The following is a 20,542-nucleotide window of genomic DNA, read 5'->3' on the forward strand; positions in this document are numbered from 1 at the left end:
TCACTTTGGGATCCACCACTTTGGGAGGCCGAGGTGGGTAGATCACAAGGTCAGGAGTTCAAGACCAGCCTGGCCAAGATGGTGAAACCCCGTCTCTACTAAAAATACAAAAATTAGCCAGGTGTGGTGGTGGGTACCTGTAATCCCAGCTACTTGGAAGGCTGAGGCAGAGAATTGTTTGAACTCTGGAGGCCGAGGTTGCAATAAGCCAAGATCGCACCACTGCACTCCAGCCTGGGTGACAGAACGAGACTCCATCTTAAAAAAAAAAAAAAAGTATTTATTGACTTCATATCAGCATTTAAGTGTTGTTAACTTTATGTAATAACATTTGGTTTGGGAATTGGTACATTTTCAGTTGTATGGACGATAGTTGTATTATGTTCAGTGTAATTACGACATGATTGTCTTTATTTGGAGATTATATATGATTTAAGGACATGTGTATGGGTTCAAGTTGACAAGGTGTGGACTTGTGATGGTTATTATTGAGTGTCAACTTGATTGTATTGAAGGATGCAAAGTACTGTTCTTGGGTGTGTCTGTGAGGCTGCTGCCAAAGATTAACATTTGTGTCAGTGGACTGGAAGATGGGAGACCCATCCTCTATCTGGGCAGGCACCATGCCAGCATGGCTCGGATAAAAGCAGGCAGAGGAATATGGAAGGACTAGACTGGCTAAATCTTCTGGCCTCCATCTTTCTCCCATGCTGGATGCTTCCTGCCCTCGAACATTGGACTTCAGCTTTTGGACTCTTGGAACTAACTAGTGGTTTGCCAGGAGTTCTTGGGCCTTTGGCCACAGACTGAAGGCTGCACTGTCAGCTTCCCTACTTTTGAGGTTTTGGGACTCAGACTGGCTTCCTGGCTCCTCAGCTTGCAGAGGGCCTATTGTGGGACTTCACCTTGTGATGCTGTGAGTCAATTCTCCTTAATAAACTCCTTTTCATATATACATCTATCCTATTAGTCCTGTCCCTCTAGATGACCCTGACTAATACACCTAGGAAAGTGTTGATATTAATTATCAACAATAATTATTAATAGTGGAGTGAAAAAGCACTGAAATTAGAGTGAAGAGTCTTGATTCTGCCACTCTCTAGCCTTGTGATCGTAACCAGCTAAACTTAACCACTATAAACCTCATTTTTCCAGCAGAAAGATGTGCTTTGTAAGGTCTATCTTCATGTCCTTAAAAAGCTGTTCTAGGATAATTGAGAAAATGTGTAGGGTAACACATTATGAACCACAAGCATGACACATACTACCAAATTATCACCACTTAACACTTATCTTTATTTTCTAGAAGGAATGCCTCTAAGGCTTTTTAAAAAACAATGCAATATAGGGAAGAGAAGGGTAATAGCTCATAAACGCTTAGCAGAAACTGAAATGAAAAATGCACCGAGCTTCATTAACAGCAAAGTGCAACATCATCCATGAGATTTCAGAGGCCTGGTGAACCCTTTCTACTCCATTCAGAGGATATGTTATCTTTGCAGGCATTTGTACTTGCATTTTCAAGAAATAAATAAGAGATGATCTTGGTATCTTGTATGGCTAAATATGTTTTCCTCATCATTCTTACTATAAAGGGCAATGTCTTGGTTTTTGTTTTGTTATTTGTTTGTATCTCTCTCTTTTGCATGCTCACTCTCTCCCCCTCCCTTCCTTCATTAAATATTTCCCAGGCTTTAGGCCCGTCCATACAGGTGGAACTGAAATCCTTAGTCCAACAGAACAACACGAAACTAAGTCGATGCTATTGCTCTAATTTACCAGAAGCTTCTTTAAGAAATAAACGTAGAGACTGAAGTATAATCCTACCATCTCATCCACAATTGGCGCGCTGCAATACATTATCCTGGAAACAACTGGTAAACACAGTGAGCCCGTATGTGGGCTTTTAGAAAACATTGCTGTCTTTTCTTTTCCCACCCAGTGTACTCCCAAGGACTTAATGCTGCACTCTGACCTAGCCCTCAATGATGGTTAAAATTGATTCCCAACCAAGATAAACAGGTTTCCTCCCCACAGCTTGGAGAGCTCCAGTCTGCAGAAAGCTAATGAAGCCCTTGAAGCAGTATCTTGCCTTCCGCCCACACTTTATTGAAATGTTTTTGAGTCTTATTGTGTTGTAACTACATACTATAGAAAACTCCACCAACCTCTATTTCAAGGATTGGGCCCATGACTCTCACTAAAACATTTCAATTCCATTTTCCAGAACATACCATTTCTAAATGCATCTGTGAGGGCCCTCCACAAGTATTTTCAGTCCACATTTCAGAAAACTTGAAAGTGAGGCAGGTTCCTGACTTAGTTGACGGTGGGTAAAGGGAATGCCATTATGAGTGGTAGAGGTTGTTTTCTTTTTTCTTGCCATATTCTCAGTGTAATATTTGAGTCTTACAAAAGAAGTTTGATAATATAAACTGCATATTTTTTAAAGCATAATAAAAATAAGTATTTTTCCAGCAACCTGTTTTTTTGTTTGTTTGTTTGTTTTTTTGAGATGAGTCACGCTCTGTCGCCCAGGCTGGAGTGCAATGGTGCCGTCTCAGCTCACTGCAAGCTCCGCCTCCCAGGTTCACGCCATTCTCCTGCCTCAGCCTCCCCAGTAGCTGGGACTACAGGCGCCCGCCACCTCGCCCGGCTAATTTTTTTGTATTTTTAGTAGAGATGGGGTTTCACCGTGTTAGCCAGGATGGTCTCAATCTCCTGACCTCGTGATCCGCCTGCCTCGGCCTCCCAAAGTGCTGGGATTACAGGCATGAGCCACCACGCCTGGCCCTGTTTTTTTTATTTTTATTATTTATTTATTTATTTATTTATTTATTTATTTATTTTGAGACAGAGTCTTGCTCTATCGCCCAGGCTGGAGTGCAGTGGCCAGATCCCAGCTCACTGCAAGCTCCGCCTCCCGGGTTTCCGCCATTCTCCTGCCTCAGCCTCCCGAGTAGATGGGACTACAGGCACCCACCACCTCGCCCGGTTAGTTTTTTGTATTTTTTAGTAGAGACGGGGTTTCACCGTGTTAGCCAGGATGGTCTCGATCTCCTGACCTCGTGATCCGCCCGTCTCGGCCTCCCAAAGTGCTGGGATTACAGGCTTGAGCCACCGCGCCTGGCCTGGCCCTGTTTTTTTAATTAAAGTTGTTGGTTTTAAAAAGGTTGACTTTATTAATATTTCTTTTATGGTTAGTACTTTTGGTGCCATATTGAAGACCTAATTCCCGACCCTGAGATAGGTATTTTTCTATATTTTCCCATAAAAGTTTTAGTTTTGGCTCTCAAGTCCTACATTCATCTGGAATTATTGTTTTTACATAGAATAAAGAAGGATTAAGGTTTTTTTTCTATGTAGATATCAATTGTGTCAGCACCATTAACTTACTAGTTCCTTTGTTCTCTTGTAGTCTCAATGCTCGTTCTGATATTGGTCAGTTTTTCATAAATGTAGAGGTTGGTTTCTTAACTGTATTTTCCATTTATTTAGTCAATGTGCTTATTTCTATGCCAATGCCATACTGTATTAATTATTATAGCTTTATGACTTTAGAACTGAATTATAGTTTTTTTTTTTTTACCCCATCTCTCAACTTTAATTTTCATCTTCAAAGAGCATTTGATTATCTTTGGTACTTAGCCTTTTACATATACATTTTAAATGAGCTAAATATTTTGATTGGATATGCACTGAATTTATAGGCCAATTTGTCAAAAATTGATGTATTTTCAATAGTGAATCTCTCTAACCATAAACATGGTATAGGTTTCTTTTTAATGTTTTATGATCTTACTGTCTTCCAATAGAGGTTCATACTTGTTTCTATAGAGGTCCTGCTATTTCTTTATTAAATTCATCCCAAAATGCATGATAGTTTTGATTGCTACTATAAAATGTATATAATTATAAATTAAATTATATAAAATATATATGTATAATTATGTTTTATATATAAATAGATTTGATCTTTGGTATATTGATTAACTAGCCCTTCTTGTAGACATTTGGTGGGATTGCATATTAGCAAATTAACAAAGGAAGTTCTTATCTAAGAATGTTTTAAATAGGGTATATTAAATCTGACTAAATTGCTCATGGTTTAATAAAAACTGGAATTTTTAATTTTATGGGATGCAGCTGCTAAAAGAAGGGGAAGTAATCTCACAGGCTTTCTATCTCATGACTAACAAAATACAAAGTTGTGTAGCATCAAACCTAACATGGCTTCCTCTAAGCAAATTTTTGTCACGTGCATAGTTTGCAAACATCTATCACTCCAAAAATCAAAATACATTGCAGAAAAGAGGGAGAATCCTTCTGAAGTTCCATGTGATAGTTCAGAGTCTTTCCAGTGATGGATGACGCTGTGTTTGTTTGTACCCATTTTTAGCTTCTATGCTTTGCTAGTCGTTAGTAAAAACTTGGTTAAGATCTATGATTCATGGGGGTCTGCTTTTTGTGGTCAGCTCTTTGTGGCACTTCTGTCCACAAAGCAGATGAAACTAGCCCAGTTATTTCAGAATGAATTAAAAAGACTGAAGAATATGGTCAATGCTTTGAAATAGTTAGTTGCATATTTCAGAAACAGAAAACTCAGAAATCATATGATCAGGCAACAGAAAAAAAATAATACAAGAAATGAAACATTTTAGAACTGAATTTCTAAAAAAGGAAAAACATTCAGAACATAGACTTAATTATACAGGACACACAACAGACAGACTCCATGGACAGCACAGTGACAGAAATAAAGGATGTGAAGATAAAAAGTAAAACAAAAGAATGAAAGGATTTAAGAGAAAGTCATATAGAAGACAGGTAAAGGGTATCCTTTGTATGGATGAACAGGCCCCTAAAGAAGAAAATCAAAGCAATGCAGCCAAACAAATATTTAAAACTATAAATCAAGAGAATCAAGAAGTCTGATTCGAGTCTACATATTCAAAAGACATTCTATGGACTTAGGAAAACAAACCTAAAATGTTTAATGCTGTGACATACCTTAATAAAAGCATTGCAATTTAAGTTTATATTTAAAAGTTGGACATTCAGACAAAAAGTCCAAATCACTAATGAGGGAAAGGAAATCAGACTGGAATCCAGCTTCTTGACAGCAATATTTTATACTACAAAACAATGAAGCAATCACTTAAAAATACTTGAGAAAAAATATAAGCCAGAGATTTTGTATGCAGCCAAATTTCTCAGCATAAAGGTCAGAGAAAAATAATTATAAACATTTTTAAACCAAAGAAAGAAGAGTTCTCATGAGCTTTTCCTGAAAATAAACAGAAAAAAAGTTCCAGACAACCAAAAACGATTAGAGAATCATCAGCATATAATCTGAAGGTGGACATTAAATATATTTAATAACAGAGCTAATGTCAAAAAATGGGGTTAGGGACTAAAGAAATGAGCATATAAGTATTATAAGTTCTAACAATGTAGAAAAATATAAATAATAAAAATAAGATAAGAGGCTGGGCGCTGTGGTTTACACTCGTTAATTCCAGCACTTTGGGAAGCTGATGGGGGTGGATCACTTAGGTCAGGAGTTCAAGACCAGCTTGGCCAACATGGTGAAACTCTGTCTCTACTAAAAATACAAAATTAGCCGGATGTGGTGGCTGGTGCCTGTAATCCCAGCTACTTGGGAGGCTGAGGCAGGAGAATTGCTTGAACCCGGGAGGCAGAGGTTGCAGTGAGCCAAGATCATGCCACTGCACTCCAGCCTGACAACAAGAGCGAAACTCCATCTCAAAAAAAAAAAAAAAAAAAAAAAAAAAAAGAGAGAGAGAAAAGAATAGTCATGGAAGCTATTATTAGCTCACAATTGCCTCATAGGTATGTGCTGGAAGTAAATTGATATCATTTGATTCTGACAAACCAAGTAATAGAGGCTTAAGTATAATTAATATTACAAAGTTTAACACTGCATTATTACTAGTGACTAGGATTGAAGAGTGCTCAGGAATTGGTAAGTTACTAGCTAATTTTACTACTGCTCATAGTAGAAAATGAATGCTTTATAAAGGAAGAGTTGGCTAAGTATGCATAAACCTAACAACCAGAACAAAAATACAAAATACCTGAAAGCAAAAGAAATTCAATAAACCAATAGCAAATAAAGAAGACAATTTAATATATTATAAATATAAAATAGTAGAACAGATCTTGAATTAAACAGTGTTGGTATCAATAAATATGTATTTGTATAACTCATCTTTTAAAAGTATTCTTAGATTGATTAATAAGTAAAATCCAATTGTAGACTATGTAAAATAGAGACCTAAAGCAAAACTCTTCTTGTGTTTAAAATAAAGATAGAAGAAAGATATGTTAAGTAAGTGAAAATAAAAAGGAATCAAGAGTCATGATCTTGATATTAGATAGGGTAAAATTCAGTCCTCCCAAAATATTAAATAAACTAATAGCTTTTTAACACAAAAGCCATAAGGCATAATAAAGACAAAGCAAACATAAATATGTAGGTAGCACAAATTAGTTTTCATTAAGCAAAAATTATAAGAAGATAAATAAACAGGGGCATAGCTAATATTTTACCTTCTATCTTTATAAGGGTAAATAAACTTTCATTTCAAGTACACATGGAACATTTTTAAAAGCTGAGATTATATTAGACTACAAAAATATTCACTAAAAATTGTAATACAAGCAGTATTCTCTGATCCCAAGGCCAAAAGTATTTATAAACAGTAGAACAAAAAACAAACAAACAAAAAATGCCCATCCAACCTGGAAATTAAACTGTCTATTAAACAACTCTTGAATGACAGACAAAATAAAACGTGAAATTGCTGAATTTTTAGGGAATAATGATAATGAAAGTAAGATGTATTAGAATCTGTGGAGCCCAGCTAAAACAGTGCTTTGAGAAAATTCTGAGCATCAGTTACCTATATCATGAAACAAAAATAAATTCAGTATCAACTCAAAAAGCTAGAAAATGAACTAAAACATTAACCGACAGCAGAATGAAGGATTTAATAAAGCTAAAGGCATAACTTAATGAGTTAGAAAGCAGAAAACTAGTAGAACTAATAAAATAAACTCAAGCTAGTTCTTTGAGGAAAAGAATCAACAAAATAGAGGAACCACTAGCTGACCTAAGTTTCTAAACGAAGCATAAATACACAAAATAAATTACAAGGTCAAAGTAACCATCAAACCAGAGAAAATTTTTAAACATCATCAGAAATCATTTTTCCAACTCAATAAGACAAATTAGAATACCCAGAATAAATGGATAACCTTAACAGAAGATCTGCTATACAATATCTGACTCCAGAAGAAATAGAAAGTCTAAGGAGACCAATTACTACAGAAGAAATAAAGTTTCCAGAGAGCTCACCTATAAGAAGTCACCATGTCCAGGTGCTTCCAAAGGGGGAATTCCACCAATATTTTACATCTTAAAGATCAAATAATCCCAATGCTACTTACACCTTCCAGGACATAGAAAAAGAAAAAGAAAAACTTTCAAACCATTTTTGTAATGAATGTTTAACACTGGTTTAAAAATAAAAACAAACAAACAAAAACAAACAAACAAAAAAACGTGATGAAGACTACACAAAGCACAAATTTGACACCAAACTTTCTTATGAATTTTGATGCAATAATGACAATAGCCTTCATTCCCATTAAAAAGTACTTAGTAATTCAGAAATTCCTGTAAACTTTGTAACATGAATGAATATGCAAGAATAAGGAAATGGTGCCTATGACTGCTACTATTTTTAGAAGATATTATAGGTATCATCCAATGTCACTAGCTAAGAAAAAATCTTTTAGACACTTAGGGATAGAAAAGAAAAGGTACAACAATCTCTGTTTGCAGACAATATGATTGTATACCAGGAAACCCCATGGACTTCCTAGTATATTTATATATGCATTTATATGTGTATAAACATACATATAATGTGTATATATGTATATATGTATACATAGATGTATATTTATAGGTACACATATAAATACATATATAAATACAAATAATACATGTATATATTATATAATATATTAAAATATATTTATGTATAACTATATACTTATATCATATATATTTTATATACTTATATAATATATATCTATACAAAAAGGTATAATCATTTTTTAACACTGCACGTGGCATCCAATAGGCACAATTATAAACATTTGTGTAAAATATACATAAGGGTACTTGAAAACACTTCTGAAAGACACAAAGAATATTTAACAAATGAAAAGGCACACTTTGGTCTTAGATATGAAGACAGCATCATAAAGATGTCAGTACTTCCTAAGCCAATTTATATTTTATGTAATTTCAATAAAATTATCAATAAATTTCCTTATGGAATTAAACAAGTTAATTCTAAAGGTCACAGAGAAAAAGAAACAAGGAAGAATCAGTGGTAAAACTCTGAAAAATCACAGGGCAATACTTGGTGGGATAGCGTGGCCAGAATTAAAACAATGTGCACCTTCTATAAACAAAGCTACGTGATATTGATCCATTAACAGATAAACAAATCTTAGTAGAGAATTAACATATTAGAAAAAGACAAGACTATAGAGAAATTTAGTGTGTAATTAAGGATACATCTCAAATCACTTGAGAAATACTGACTTTTTAATAAATGATGTTGAGATAACTGAATATTCATTTGAAAAAATATTTGAAAAATATTTGAAAAATTTTCAAATATCCATTTGAAAAAATATAAAAGCCATTCTTTATTGCATACTGTATATGAAGAGAAATTCCAAACGGACCCCTAATATGTAAGAGTAAAATTTACTAGAAGAAAACAAGTGAATATAATTATAACTTGGGGACAGGGAAACTCTATGACCCCAATATACATAACAGTGTTCCAGTAAGATTTTATTTACAAAAATGTAAGGGAGCCATATTTGGTAAGCAGGCTAAAGTATGCCAACCCCTGCTATGAGGCTAACTTCCACTTGCAGAAACACTGAGGATAGAGGAACAAGTTAAATGACACCAAAAGGAAGCAGTCAGATACATCTAGACAGCTACAAAACAACTGACCTAATCTCCACAGAAGCTGGAGAAAATAAATTAAGGGGAAATTTTTATAAATTCAAATAGACATTAATGACCTAATGTCTAATATATGGAACTTGTTTGGACTCTGAATTGAATAAATCAACTATAAACAGACATTTTTGATGTAGAAAAGAACTGGTTTTCAGATGGTATCAAGGAATTATTATAAGTTTATTTGGTATGAGAATGGCATTGTGATTATCAAGACATTTTTTGTAAATGCATACTGATGTATGATATTTAGGATTTGTCTTTAAAATGTTTTAGCCAAAAATAAAGAAAAAGGACAAAATGAGATTAATGAATTAAGCAACGGGGCAAAATTTTAATAACTACTGAATTTGGATTATGGGGAGATGAGATTTCTTTGTATTATTCTCTCATTATTTCAGTTTGAAAAATTCATATTTTGGTTTAAAAAGTTCCGTTTGATGCTGTTGCTATCAAAAACTAGAACCCACTCTTTTCCTCACTGACAAATATCTCAAAGAGCTGGTTTACAATTCCTTTTTTCTAATATTCCACCCCATTTTCTCTTTTATAAATTATACTTACATTTAACATATTATATGCATTCTATTCCTCCTTCATCTTTATTAAAAATGTTCCTTTTAGAAACAATGGGCTCCTTATGAACAAATCTTTAGTCCTTTTCTTCTTACTCCTGTCCCCCTCTCTGGTATTTGGCCTGATTCACCATCCTTTTTCTTTTTCTTTCTTTTCTTTTTTTTTTTTTTTTTTGAGACAAAGTTTCAGGTGCAATGGTGACAGCTCGGCTCACTGCAACCTCTGTCTCCCAGGTTCAAGTGATTCTCCTGCCTCAGTCTCCTGAGTAGCTGGGATTACAGGCATGCACCACCAAGCCTGGCTAATTTTGTATTTTTAAATTTTTAGTAGAGACAGCGTTTCTCCATGTTGGTCAGGCTGGTCTCGAATCCCTGACCTCAAGTGATTCGTCAGCCTTGGCCTCCCAAAGTGCTGGGTTTACATGCCTGAGCCACCGCACCCGGCCCATCCTTTTTCTTTTGAAAGACACGCTTCCTTTGGAACAAGGAACTTTGTACCTCTACTTCTCAAAAAACTGCCTTAACCCCAGGCTGGGACTCTTTTTCTACCTAAAACCCTGAAAAGCCAGTCTTTTAAGAGGTCTTTCCTCAGCCCTTTGGACACCTTTCTCTTATTGTCTTGTCTAGTCATCACATTTGTTCCACACTTTTAACAATAGAGCTGGCTCTCAAATTTTTTATCTTCAGCTCTGACGTCTCTTCTGAGCTCCAACTTTCTGCCTGGAATAACATTCAGGATATCTTCCCTGCACTTTAAACCCAACATGTATAAGGAAAATCTCCTCGGAGTAGCTCAACATCTACCTCTCTCCTGTCTTCCTAATCTCCATCAAAAGCATTGCCATCCTTTCAGTAGCCAATACTGCAAATCTGGAAATCTTCCTTTCCACACTCCAAGTCACACATACTCTGAATTAAGCACGCTCTCAGGTTCTGCTTTCCTCAGAGGCTAAGGTGGCTCAATCCACAGGCTCAACTGCACACAGCAGTGATGCTTGTCATGACCACACTTGGAGATACATAACCCTTTTCTCTCGAGGATCCGAAGTAGAAATCTAGTTTCCAAAGTGCCTGAGTATACTGAGCATGCAGTGTATTAGTCCGTTTTCATGCTGCTGATAAAGACATACATGAGACTGGGTAATTTACAAAGAAAAGAGGTTTAACGGACTTACAGTTCCACATGGCTGGGGAGGCCTCACAATCATGGCAGAAGATGAAGGAGGAGCAAAGGGATGTCTTGCGTGGCAGCAGGCAAGAGAGAATGAGAGCCAAGTGAACGGGAAAACCCCTTATAAAACCATCAGGTCTTGTGAGACTTATGCGCTACCAGGAGAACAGGATGGGAGAAATCACCCCCATGATTGAATCATCTACCACCGGGTCCCTCCCACAACATGTGGGAAGTATGGGGGCTACAATTCAGGATGAGATTTGGGTGGGGACACAGCCAAACCATATCATGCGGTAAGCAGCCTTCCGGTAACATCTAATCATGTTTGTTGCATCCCCTTTTTCCAATGAGAAAGTCATGATGGATCTTAGAATTGGCACCATTGGAGAGTGGTAAATAAGGAAGCAGGTTAAGAAATTGAATCTCTGCTGTGGTGTAATAAAGACACGGACCGTGTGTTTTCTATATCTCTTTTCTATTTGATAAAAGAACACACTGGGTATATTAGTCAGGGTTCTCTAGAGGGACAGAACTAATAGGATATACACAAAGGGGAGTTTATTAAGCATTAACTTACATGATCAGAAGGTCCCACAACAGACTGTCTGCAAGCTGAGCAGCAAGGAGAGCCAGTCCGAGTCCCAGAACTGAAGATCTTGGAGTCCAATGTTCAAGGGCAGGAAGCATCCAGCACAGGAGAAAGATGCAGGCTGGGAGGCTAGGCCAGTCTCCCCTTTCACATTTTTCTGCCTGCCTTATATTCGCTGGCAGATAATTAGATCGAGCCCACCAGATTAACGGTGGGTGTGCCTTCCACAGCCCACTGACTCAAATGTTAATCTCCTTTGGCAACACCCTCACAGATACACCCAGGATTATTACTTTGTATCCTTCAGTCCAATCAAGTTGACACTCAGTCTTAACCATCACACTGGGAAATAGCAAATAAGAATATTAAATGACTTCATGAAGGTCTCTAAAAGCGTTAAAAGAAAAACTTCATCTCTCTTTTTACATTAGGAGCCCACAGAGAGAAATCAGTTATACCAGCGTAGAGATTAGAACTTAATTCTAGATCATTAAAGGCACATACCATGACACTAAAAATAAAAACTGCAAATTTTAAAAGAAACAGATATTCACAGACTAACTCCATTTATTTGAAGCCAAACCTCTATCCACTCATCAAATTAAGAACTGATGGGCCGGGTGCGGTGGCTCACACCTGTAACCCCAACACTTTGGGAGTTCAAGGCAGGCAGATCACTTGCGGCCAGGAGTTCCAGACCAGCCTGGCCAACATGGCAAAACCCCGTCTCTACTAAAAATGCAAAAATTAGCCAGGTGTGATGGCGCATGCCTGTAATCCCAGCTACTCTGTAGGCTGAGGCACAAGAATTGCTTGAACCCAGGAGGCAGAAATTGCAGTGAGCCGGGATTATACCACTGCACTCCTGTCTAGGTGACAGAGCAAGAGCCTGTCTCAAAAAACAAAAGAAAAACAAAAGGAAAAAGGAAAAAATAAGAACTGCTGTCACAGGAAGAGATCCAAGCAGTACTAACACATTGGCATTGGTAATATTTCAAAGATGTACAAACTGGGCTCATCTACCTTGATAGACCCCTGCCAACATACTCTGCTTTCCCCGTGCCAGTTCAAAAGGACCAACATGTGGAATGATCTTGCTTTTAGAGTTGTGTATATTACAGTATGCTTCTAGGCAGGATAAATGTATAATGAGTCTAGTTATACTAAATACTCCGCATGGCAATGTGAAGAATGAATTCATATATGCATACGTGTATAAACCAGGAATTGGTTTTCACTCAGAATCCATAGCCTTTAGAAGGTGATGGAGGAGGATACACTAGATGTGAATGATGAGAGAGGCTGGTGAGGGCCTGCTTAGAATGCCCTGCTTTTGAGAACATTCATTTGTTTATTCATATTACACTACCAGTCAATAGTAAACTCCTTGAGGGCAGGCGTGGCTCTTACACATCTTTTCTGTGTGTCCTCCAGTATCATACAGTGCCCTGTGGATATGCTGGTACTTAGTAAATACCTATTGAGCTGGGTTAAACTGAATCCTAACTAACACAAACCTGAAAGTGGCCAACCCTCCCCTTTAAAGCTGGATTTTAGGGGCACCCATTAAAACAAATGAAGATCTTTCTAATCCCATCATGGAGAGGTGGCAGTAATAAATACAGATGTCAGAGTGGAATTACTTGACTGTGCCTGCATGGTATATGTAACTTAAATATTATAAGAATTTTTAAAACTGTCAAAAATATTATTTTGATTACACTTTAATAAATTCAGTTAATAATAAATGGTGAAGAAAACATAATGTGGTGTATAAAAATGTTAAGAAGAGTCAAATTAACCTCCTACACAGGACTAATACTTTGGTTGGGCTCATGCCTTTCCCTCTGGAGTAACTTTACATTAAGTGGATCCTTACTGCTTACAGGCTTAAGTCTCTTAAAAATTTTGACTTGTGGCTTAGCACGTTTTATAATATAGCACTGCTTAATTGCTTTTGTTTTTAAGGAGAAACTTTACTTTGATTTTTTTTTACCTTTATTCCAACAGAACCCTTCCAGGCACTTTGAAGATTGATAATCTTGTTGATCAAAGTGACTTTTCCTGGAATTTCAATATGTGTGTGTATGTGTGTGCCTGTGTTTAACACCTTTTTTGAGATATAGTTCAGGTATCATTTAATTGGCCCATTTAAAGTGCATAATTCAATTGATATCTAGTCGAATGGATATTTTGACTCATCTTTAATATGAAGTAGCAATCATAATGGCAGTTTGGCTCACTTCTCCTGTCTTTTGGTCTCAGTTTTTCTCCTTTACAGCTTTACAGTTTCATATTCCCAGAATTGGGCAATAAACCAAAGACTTTTAATAGTCAGTCAAGTGGCATCTGCAGCTGAGCAATTAAAGGCTCAGAACCAGAAAGAATCAACGGATCCACGGTCAAAATATAAACTAGCAAAACTCTTTCTTATCTGCATTCTCACACATTGAATGAAATACAGTTTAGAAGACAACACTGAATAGGGTCCTATACATTAAAGCAGTTAAGTAAGTGTTGGCTTCCTTTTTTTTTTTTTTTTCTTTTTTCACTCAATTCCATATGATAGAGTGAAAAACAAAAATACTGTGCACAAAGTTCTTGAGGTATGAATGGAACCAAGAGGCATGGAAACCCTTCAAGGGCCCAGGGCCTAAGCAGTCCTGGAAAGCGATGGTGGAATCCAGTAAGGCTGACAGTATTCCTGAAACCGTCTCCTGCCCAGGACTGACTTTACTGAAAGGATCACTCACCGCTCCTCCCACCTCCAAAACCTGCTCCTCCCAGCCCCATAACCCACTCCCCCAGCTACTACAATGTGTGCGGTCCTCCTTTGAGTGTAGCACACATTTTTCAGAGGGGAGAATTTGAAGAGGGAACATAATGGGAGGTCCTTCTCTTCATGTCCCCAAAACATATGTGGATGAATTCAACTCATTTCAGAACTTTTTTGTTTTATTCTTCCAAGTAAAAAATCTGCCAAGAATTTACCTTAAGTTTTACATGGAGAAAAAGATAGCTGACAAATATGTTACTGGAAGCATTTTTTTTTTTTGGCATATTTTTATTTGCATGTTTTTTTTCCTGAAATATTTACAATAAACAACCTAAAATGAAAATGTCCTTGTTTGTAGAGAATGACTTTTTTTTCTATTTAAAATGAGTTTATCATCAGAAAACAGTCTGCTATTTAGTAGAAGAGGCAAATGTTCTTTCTGATGCAGCAACCTGTTTTTCTCTTAAGGAGGAGAATTTATTCCTATTTTATGCCTACAAGTAAAAGAACTTTCTGTTGTCCAATACTATTTCCTGCAGGCAGAGCCTCCTCATGCAGGAGTGATGGAAAGAACTAGAGCAACAACTCTCTGGCCAAAGGCTTAGTAGAGGGAATATTCTGCTTGTTGAATTGGTCCCTGCTTTTCAAATGGATGAATAGTTTTTTTCTCTGAGAGTAAATAGGAGTCAAAAGAGAGTGCTTTGGCTTCACTGAGAAATCCGCAAATATTTCTCAGAATTTGTTAGCATGGATGGCGCCAGTAAAACAGCTCCTTAGAAACTGAATCGTCTCACCAAACGGACAATTTGCATTGTTTCTTCTAACACCATTTACTAACATCTCTAACATCTCTTTGAAAGCAGAGACCCCACAAGGAACGAGTAGGATGAACACTTTTGCTCCTGTTTTCAGTCTATATTTTTCCATCATGAGCATTCAAGCAGGGCTAAATGAAGAGAGGCATTCCTAGTAGACACAGAGGACATATTTTGTGTTTTCTAGTGCCAAAACACACCAAAGGATTAGGTGCTAGAATGGAAAACAAGTTTTCTCCATTTCCTGATTACTTTCACAGGCATTCTTAGTATCTTTAACTTTCCTCTTGTAAAATATACACACACATGGACACACACACCCCAAGAGAAATCACTGGGTTCTTTATTTATACCTTATAATAACCTTTATTTCTTGGTTTTGACAGGAAGAGATGACTACATTAAGTGTTTGGAACTCAGTGCTGCAGGATACAGAGAAGAACTGGAAACTGTGAGTAGGCTAAGCATGGCAAGGATAAAATTGGCCTATAAGTATATGACTACTAGGAAAGTTACAAACTAACAGAATCAATGTATCATGGGTTGTCATCAGGAAGCCAATCAAGCAATCATCCTTTTAAAATGGACACAAGACAGGAAATATATCCTCTGCTCACAAATGTGGGATGGCAGCAGGTTTTTTTACTCCTATAATCACCAAACCCCATTTGCCAATACTAACATTTAAGCAATTACAAGGAAAGACTAAGGTAAATTCTAGCATCCTCATGGTATTGTAAGGGACTTACGAGATAGTCTTATAAATGCCTAGATTTGCAAAGATTTGAGAGAACAAGACATCATTACAACCAACTGAAGATGAAATCCAGGTTCCAGTTAGCAACACTGGTAATCCATCGGTTGCAGGGCTCCTACTGACTTCAAGCTATCTTTCTCCCCTATTTCTACGCAAATGAAAATAGCCTATGGAGGCAGTTGACCTTGCAGACCTTCCAGAGGTAGCGTCACAATGCCTGAGATATGAGAAAAATGATGAAATTACCATCATCTGCCTCTCAGCTGTCAATCACTTAGCTTTGAAAGTTACAAGTATCTACCATTTGTTACTAAAATGTTTACTATGTACAATGTGATGGGACAAGAGCAAAAGGAAGACCCATGTGTCATGTGCATCAGAGAGCTCTATTTTATTAAAGGGGTTAGGAACCTGTAGGGCAAAGACATAAATAGTGTTTTCAGCTGTCACTCAGAAGCCATCTTCCACATGTATAAAATCTCAGATGGGCTGTTGGTCACAATGTTTCACTGTTAATGCATCTATCAATGCCATCAAAAGTGGTTATCCTCAAACACCAAGATGGTAATTAAATAATATTGAAATTTAATAATATTTAGTGCATGTTAATTAGAAAAGTAGATAATTTTTAAAATTATAGATCATATTTTAATATCTTATGTTATTTGTAAATATTATATTTAAATATAAATGTATATGTATTTATACACATTCCTTATCATCAACATATACCTAATGTATTAGTTTGTTCTCATGCTGCTAATAAAGACATACTTGAGACTGGGTAATATATAAAAGGAAGAGGTTTAATTGACTGAGAGTTTCACATGGCTGGGGAGGCCTCATAATCATGGCAGAAGGCAAGGAGGAGCAAAGTCACATCTTACATGGTGGCAGGCAAAAGAGCTTGTGCAGCGGGACTCCCATTTATAAGATCAGATCTCATGAAACTTAATCACTACCACACTAACAGTATGGGGAAAACATGATTCAATTATCTCCACCTGGCCCCACCCTTGACACCTGGGGATTATTACAATTCAAGGTGAGATTTGAGTAGGAACACAACCAAATCATATCATCTAATTATTCTAACCTGTAGTGAGACCTTAAGGATTTTGCTTCATAAGGGGTTTGGTTATGGTAAAGATAAGAGTCTTTGCTTTTCCCCATTTGGAATTTCAAAGTTGCATAACAAGTCGGTGGCATATAAGCAGACATATAAGCACATGCCAAATGCACTTATAGATTAAGAAAATCTTTCCAAAACACATAGATATGTATTTCTGCAATGTTTTTAAAGGAATAAGCCAGAAATTGATGAGTAGCAATGCACAAGAAGTGAGTTGGATGGGAGTAACAGCTGCCATGAACTATCAGAAGATGTAGATTATTTTGATTTGACCACAAGTCACCTGGGTGACCTTGACCTGTGCAATTAACAAACATTCGTTGGGTATCGTGCAAGACTTTGTAAACTGGAGATCACACAAGATGAGCAAGATCTGGTTTTTGACCACAAGAAGTTTATGAGCTAGTAGGGAAGATAAGACATCCAATCAAAACTAATATGGTGGAATGAAAATAATAAAGAGAAAAGAAAACCAGCTACAATAGGAACTTGGAAAAGAAAGAAAAGCCTTTTATATATAAAGGCTGAAGAGGAGAAAGTTTGAAGGAAGATTTTATAAAAAGACGGCACGTGAAATGAGCCTTATAGGTAGATATGATTCTGATAAGGAACCGTAATGGTGGAGGGTCTCTAGGAAGCAATGGAAGAGAAATTCAAATGTGTGAAGTTCTGAATTCAGCCACCAGGTGTTTTTAGCCTGGACAAGAGCTCACTGGGTCACCTATGACTCTTTAGAAATTTGTGTTTGAGACACTTGTAATAGAGATTCATGATTATTAGGATAAGAAGTCTACACAGACAGTATTTTCTTTCTTTTTTTTTTTTTTTCTTTGAGATGGAGTTTCATCCAGGCTGGAGGGCAATGGCACAATTTCAGCTCACCACAACCTCCGCCTCCCAGGTTCAAGTGATTCTCCTGCCTCAGCCTCTCAAGCAGCTGGAATTACAGGCATGCACCACCATGACCGGCTAATTCTGTATTTTTAGTAGAGACGGGGTTTCTCCATGTTAAGAACTGAAAGAGCCGCTGAAAGGTGAGTCAGGAAGTATCATGATCACAGCTGTGCCTTAGAAAGCCTTCTCCAGCAGCACTATGGGAAATGGACTGAAAGAAGTAGCAGCAGGACCAAGAAAGTGAGTCCGTGGTACAGAAGCAAGGAATCTGCAGCAGGGACAACCAGGACCTGTGCCATGCAGAGGAATGGGGATAGAGGGGAGGTCTGGATTTGGAAGCAGTTCATAGATGACCTGATAGTTAACTGGATAATTTGGTGAGGGAGAAGGTAGAATCCATGGGTAACTTAAAGCTTCTAGCTTTAGTGTCTAGGTGAGTGTTGATGTCACCAAGACAGAAAAGAAAAGAAAAGACAAACAGACTTGTTGCAGAAGATAAAGTGTTCAGTTTAGAGCATGGTGTGTCTGAGGAGCCTATAGAACATTGAGTTGGGAAAGCATAGAGTGGTGATTCTCAACCAGGGACAATTTTACTTCTCCCACCCCTGACATAACAGAAGATAGTTAGAAATGTCTGGAGACATCGTTGGTTATTATAACTGGAGGAAGTGGTTGTTGCTATTGGCAGCTAGCAGGTGAAGTCCAGGGATGCTCCTAAACATCCCAAAATGCACAATACAGCCCCTTGTATTAGTCTGTTCTTAAGCTGCTAATAAAGACATACCTGAGACTGGGTAATTTACAAAGAAAAAGGTTTAATGGACTCACAGTTCCTTGTGGCTGGGGAAGCCTCACAATCATGGTGGAAGGAGGAGCAAAGTCACATCTTACACGGCAACAGGCAAGAGAGAGAGCATGTGCAGGGGAACTCCCCTTTATAAAACCATCAGATATCATGAGAAATTCACTATCATGAGAACAGCAAGGGAAAGACCTTCCCTAATGTTTTGGTTACCTCCCATCGGGTTCCTCCCATGACACATGGGAATTATGGGAGCTACAATTTGAGATTTGGATGAGAACACAGCCAAACAATATCAATGCCTCAACCAAGAAAGAATGAAAGAATGATCTGACCCAAAATGTCAATAGTAAAGAGATTGACAAATCCTGGTCTAGAGGGAATTAAAACTTCCAATCTGAAGTTTTAGAAAGTATGAATGAATAGAGATGAGAACTTTTAGTCAATCATACTTCTGTGAGAGATAGGAAAGAAAATTAGCTACCACTAGAGTGTAGAAAAAGGAAAGAAAAGGCTGTAGCTGATAAAATCCTAGGCCATATCACCTCATTGGGAATATGAGTGTGCTGGGTGCAGTAATGTCAAAAACCTTTACATATTCAAAATGCAATTATTTGATGACTGTCCTCAAGCAAGTGTGTACTCAATAAGATAGATATGACCACCACATATTATACGCATCAAAACATCACTATATACCCTATGAATCTGCACAATTGTGTCAATGTTATAAAAGTTGAATTAAATTTTAAAAAAAGAAGATAGATACAGATGAGGATGGAAATCAAGGAGCAAATGAGTTATGAATGTCCAGAAACCTAAACATGGTAGACACACTCCGGGCAGTAGGCAGGGAAATATTATGTGTGGTCTAAGATTTTCATCTGCAAACTTGATATCACTTGGTTACAAAACCACACTGCTATAGGACAAAAAAATTAAGAGGATAGGAGAAAGAAGGAAAGAGGAAAGCAAAGGAAAAGAGAGGAGAAATGAGATAGGAAAAAATTGAAAGGAAAACAAGAAATGGAAAGATAGAACACGGTAAAGACATCCTCTAGAAGGCTGACAGAATACATTGTGAGTACAGTTCTAAGGAACAAGACTAGTGGCCATTCTTGATAATTTTGTGAAACTGTGATATCAAAATATATTCCACAGACAGCAAAATCTGCTTCTTGAACTGTATCACCACTGTTTTTCAAAAGCTATGTTAGCACAAAATGACAAAACAATAACCAACCTTGTACAATTCTCCAGTACTTAAATAAATTTTGCTGCAACTCTGCTCCAGGCGCTTGGCAGGTGTAGAAATATAGTGAAATGCTCTGAAGTAAAGGACCATGCAGAGATGCACTGTGGGCAGCCTGGCAGCCTTAGACTGCTCGGCACAGAGGCAAAATAGGATTGCAAGAAACAACAAAATGGTTCTTTCTCATCCAAATGTTATGTAGCCCACAAAGACAAGATTTACCTGGAAAACAGAATGCTGTGGCAGCAGACTAAAGGAGGCATCACTGAACAGGAAAGAGTGGGAAGACCATGTGCCCAGGACAGGAGGTAATAGAGCATACCAGAGCCAGAAAGATCTTGAATTTCAACTCTGTCTCCACCATTGGCGAGCTTTCTCCTTTTTGCAAGTAGCAGGATGTCTCTGAAAGTTAGTTTCCTTTCTGGTAAAACATGGATGATGACATTCCTGTCTCCTAGGAGTCCAGTGATGATTAAATGAGATGATGTATGTAAAATGTTTAGCATAGCAGCTGGTGCAGGGTGGAGACTCTGTCAGTGGCAGATGCTATTGAGTAATACCTAAATTCTATTACTCTAAGCAAAGACTGGAAAAAAAAAAAAAACAATGGGACCCACATTCTGAGGCAACCCCACAATGGTATGTTAAGGAGGGTAACACATTTGAAAATGAAAATGAATTTGTCAACCTGGACGTG

The 20,542-nt window shown here is 37.3% G+C and overlaps 1 protein-coding gene across 15 annotated transcripts in view; it reads right to left on the bottom strand.

Annotated features, from left to right (window-relative positions):
• The window catches only part of ESR1 (estrogen receptor 1), a 458,483-nt gene that overhangs the window by 121,437 nt on the left and 316,504 nt on the right, over window positions 1-20,542 (bottom strand). The gene's annotated exons all lie outside the window — the stretch shown is intronic.

The sequence above is a fragment of the Chlorocebus sabaeus genome, chromosome 13 (assembly GCF_047675955.1).
Source record: "Chlorocebus sabaeus isolate Y175 chromosome 13, mChlSab1.0.hap1, whole genome shotgun sequence".
Lineage (NCBI taxonomy): Eukaryota > Metazoa > Chordata > Mammalia > Primates > Cercopithecidae > Chlorocebus > Chlorocebus sabaeus.